Raw genomic sequence first — 4,888 nt, 5'->3', positions numbered from 1 at the left:
GTACCGGGAGTGAAGTTTTGACAGACATTCTGTTCATTGGAGGAATACGGAAGACATTGGGACTTTGTACTAGAAAGTGAGACTTAAGGGTCCATCCTAGTAGGAGCATGAAAAACAGTATGATAAGGGTGATTTTAACTGTAGAAATCAGCTCAAGAAGCTTCAGATGGGAAGAATATTAGTAAGAAACCTAGAGACATTTCTTGTGATATTTTGGCAAAGAATTTAGCTGTTTTTTTGTCCCTGACTGAAAAATCTGCCTGAAGCTAAATTGAAGAGTTTTGAATTAATGGCACTGGCAACAGAGATTTCAAGATAGCCTAGTATGGACTCTGCTGCTTGGTTACTAGTGTCCAGTCTTCTGCAGATCTAGAATGAAAAAGAGCAAACTGAGCAAGGAAAAATAAAAAATTTACAGTTTGAGGAGAATGAGAGCTCTAGGAAATGTAGTGGAGCCGAATCCAGTTCTCAAGGAGATTAAAAACATAGCCTGATGCCACACCATGTAAAGGGAGTGGTGACCTCAGGGCAAGACCCCGCCCAGCTAAGCTTCCAACTCAGAAAAGGAGTTAAAGAAAAGCTTAATCAATGACAGAATCACCAACCACAGAAAGCTGAAGCGAGCGTGATTAATGAGGGGCCGGATTCCAGCCCCAGCAAGCAGCAGCACTGGCAGCTTTGACCACATGGTTCTGGCTTTAGGGTCAAAAATACAAGAAAGGGGTTATGGAATCTCCCTCCATGGCTAAGAAAGTCACTGGGACCATGTGTGTGTCAGGGGTGTCCCTGAATCAAGACCCAAAGAGGCATTGCATAAATCTGTGAAGGCAAAATCTGGATTTCATCAGAAACCCCATGATGTTGGAGATGCCAGAGTCATGGAATACATTCCAAGAAGAGCTACAGACTGGGTGTAGAACCAGCCTGAGAGAGAGAAATGTGTTACAGTCAACAAAGCTGGACAGATTTGGATATATGAAGAACATTTTGACATGGAGGTAAAGAATTTGGAGTTTGCCCTGCTGGTTTTCAACTTGCTTTGGTCCAGTGTTTCCCCATTCCACTCATTGTGTGCTAGGTCTCTCCAGAGTTACAGAGTTCACGGGATGAGTACATATCTAAAGGGCATTTATTGAAGTGACTTACAGGCTGAAGTCCAGCTACTCCATAGTGGCTGGCTATGGACAGAAAGTCCCAGAGTCATTCCCACACGCACTCCCCAGACTTCTGCTTGAATGAATTAGCAAACACATTAAGCTCTTTAGTAGTATAGTGCCCTCCTCCTTGAGTGTACTTCCTACTTCCCCTTTAGGAGCCCGCTTTGCCTTAGGTCTGGTCATAGGGTCTAGAGGCAACTGTCGGTGGAGTCATCAGTATTCTCTTTCCTGGCATGACCTTCGCTCCTGGTTTAGCAGCCAATGAATGATTAATTTCCTCAGTGAAAAATGAAAAAGGCAGTATTTCAAGGGGTGGGGCTGAGGGTGCTACTTCCTCAGGTGGGATACACTCTTGAGAATCTGGGGGGCTCAAAGTTCTCAGCTTTACTAGGGTCCTCCCACACGTCCCCATCCCAAGGTATAGAATCCCATTCTTTACCAGTTAATGCCCTTCCATTAACCACTGACACCTTCTGAGCCTGGGTCTTGAATTTTTTATATAATTCAGCCAAATTTATAACGAGGACTTCAGTTTGATTTTCTCGAGCTCTGTGATTGCTTAAGATAAGGTTCCCTTCCAGGGCACACTTAGAAATCTTTAAGCTGTTTATGTGTACCTAAAGTCCCCCCTTATCAATTTTATCACTAAGTTCTTTATTGTCCTTCACAAAATTCTGAAGTTAGTTAATTTTATCACAGACCTCATTCCTATCCTTTATCAGTTTACCCAGACAGAAACATCATTTTCCCCAAGCTGTCAGAAGTTTCATATACAGGTCAGCAACTCCATTGCCACTCACAATGGATGACTCAGGATAATCAAATGCGTTTATCTCTTTAAGTTTGTAGTATAGTTCATGCCATGGGTTTTCGGTGCTCTCTGGGCTCCCAGGAAACAGAGTGACTAGAGAGACTTTAGTAGCTGAAGGTGCTGATGAATTTTATCCCAGATACGTAAAAAGGATAAGATTCATCCTTATACTTCTGCTTCTCTAGAACCACTGCTGATACAGAAATCTGTATTACTTGGGGCTTCTAGAGTCACAGAATTTATGGAATGATCCTTGAGACACACATACACACACACACATATATTTATGATATCATATATATATACACATATATGAAGATTTATTGGACTGACTTAACAATCCAGCTAATCCAACAATTGGTAGCTGTGAAAAGAAAGTCCAAGAATCTAGCGGTTGCTCAGTCCACAAGGCTGGGTGTCTCAGCTGGTCTTCTGTATGTGCTGGGATCCCGAAGAAGCAGGCTCCAATACCAGTGGAGGTGCTGGCAAGGTGAGGCCAAGCAGGGAAAGAAAGAAGGCTTCCTTCTTATATGTCCTTGTAGAGACTTCCAGCTAAAGTCATAGCCCATATTAAAGGTGTCTTCCTGCCTTAAGATCTGAATTAAAGACCTGTGTCTTCAGCCTTTAGATCAAAATCAAAGGCTTATGTCTTCCTGTCTCAATATCCAGATCACGGTCTGTGTCTTCCTACCTCAAAAATCCAGACTAGAAGTGCAGTCACCCACTTCAAACCAAGCTGAAAATCTCCCACAGGGTGCCCTCCCTTCTGGATCTGTAGCCCACTCCACATATGGTCAGGTTGGCAACCGAGAATAGCACCACAGCTCCCTCCCCTCTCTACCCTTTTGAATGGTAACACGTATTCTGTACCATTGTATGTTAGAAGTAAGTGATCTGCTCTTTGATTTTGATATTACAGAAGATTATAGTTATGAAATTGCCATGAATCTCAGAGGAGACTTTTTTAACAGGGTTGAGACTGTGATAGACTTTGGGGACTTTTAAAGTTGGACTGAATGCATTTTTACATTATGATATGACTATAAATCTATAGGGGCCAGGGAGTGGAATATAGTGGTTTGAATAAGATGGCTTCCGTAGGCTTATATATTTGAATGCTTAGTCACCAAACAATGGAACTTTTTGATAGGACTAGAAGGATTTGGAGGTAGGGCCTTGTTAAAAGAGGTGTGTCACTGGGGGTGGGTTTTGAGATTTCAAAAGCCCATGGAAGGCCCAGTCTGCGCCCGCTCGCGCTCTCTCTCTCTCTCTCGCTCGCTCGCTCGCTCGCTCTTGCTCTCGCTCTCTGCCAAGATGATAATAAACTAAACCTCTGAAAGGAAGCCCCTAATTAAATGCTTTCTTTCATAAGAGTTACCTTGTTCATGGTGTCTTCACAGCAATAGAACAGTGATAACATACCATGTATCTTAACCCTTTAGGGCTGCTATGAGAGTCCTATGAACTAGGCACATAGAAACAGCAGAAATCTGCTTGTTTGTTTGTTTTGTTTGGGTTCGTGTAGCCCTGGCAATTCTGGAACTTGCTCTGTAGACCAGGCCTGCTTGAACTCAGATCTACCTGCCTCTGCCTCCTGAGTGGTGATATTAAAGGCGTTCATTACCATGCCCAGCTCTTAGAAATCTGCTTTTCCAAGTGGATTCTGGAGACTGGAAGTCAGAGGTCAAGGTGCCAGCCTGTCAGTGTAGGGAGAGCTCTCCTGTCCTCAGATGAAAGGAAGAGGGCTTTAGACCTCTCTGAGTTCTCAGAGATGTTTTGAGTGTGTTTGGAGTTCTTTTTTTTCCAGTGCTGGAGGTTGGACCTAGGCAGACATTCTTCCACTGAGCTATAGCCCCAACCCAGGTTCTCTATACAATGATAGTAATCTCCTTCATGAAGGAAACAACTGCCACGTTGGGATTGGGATTCACTGTAGGCGATTTGGAAGGACACAGGCATTCAGTCTATACAACATCAGGCATCCATGTCTCCGCCTGCTCGTTCATCCACTCATTCACCTCCCATCAGTGTTTGTTGTCAACTTGTGCCAAGCTCTGTGCCCTCATGTTGCTGGCTCTCAGCTCAATGAGACAAGCAGTAAATAGGACAAGTTATGTGAAAGGGCTGGCGGTGGAGGATAACATGGGAAGGAGATGCAGGAATGCGGGGAGAATGTCACTGGATGAGGGGTTAGGAAAGGTCTTTCGGAACGTGAGAGCCAGGCTTGGGCCCTTGGTGCAAGCACACTTGGCATGTTGGGTAGCAGTGAGGGAGTGCAGGGACACAGGTCAGGGACCAAAGTGGGTGCTGGGTTTGGAGTTTTCTGTTCCAATTGAGCAGGCCGCCACTGATCTGACACACAATCTGAATGACATCCTGTATTGAGGACAGACTGGTGGAACAGGGGCAGAAGAAGGGAGCCATGGACAGAGAACATGTGCGGATAAAAATTAAAATGGCTCTTTTCCTGTACTTACCCTACAGCACAGAGACTTCTGAGTACAGAAGATGGGTATTTCTCTCTCCCAGGGATCAAGGGTTTGGGAACAGACAACAGGTGGTGTCCTCTGTAGTTTATATACTGCCTACCTGGAAACCCTCAGATCCCACAATGGGGGACTTCATCCCTGTGACTGCCCCGACCCCATTTCAGGTGCCTGTCACAGGCCCAGATTGTTTTACTTGTCCTTCTGACCGACTCCATGTAAACTGGCATTCGGACAGACAGCCTGTTCCTTCTGTCCAGTGGACTTGGTGGGACAGCTCACAGGACTCAGAATCACCTCCATCGCTTGTCACGAAGGACAGTAGGAACAGTGAAGACTCAGAATCACCTCCATCGCTTGTCACGAAGGACAGTAGGAACAGTGAAGACACAGAATCACCTCCATCGCTTGTCACGAAGGACAGTAGGAACAGT

The 4,888-nt window shown here is 44.9% G+C and overlaps 1 protein-coding gene across 1 annotated transcript in view; it reads left to right on the top strand.

Annotated features, from left to right (window-relative positions):
- Fam178b (family with sequence similarity 178 member B) overlaps nucleotides 1-4,888 on the top strand; it is a 97,311-nt gene that overhangs the window by 4,492 nt on the left and 87,931 nt on the right. The gene's annotated exons all lie outside the window — the stretch shown is intronic.

The sequence above is a fragment of the Microtus ochrogaster genome, linkage group LG2 (assembly GCF_000317375.1).
Source record: "Microtus ochrogaster isolate Prairie Vole_2 linkage group LG2, MicOch1.0, whole genome shotgun sequence".
NCBI lineage: Eukaryota > Metazoa > Chordata > Mammalia > Rodentia > Cricetidae > Microtus > Microtus ochrogaster.
Note: the sequence above shows the minus strand (reverse complement) of the source record. Positions and strands in the feature narration are given on the sequence as shown.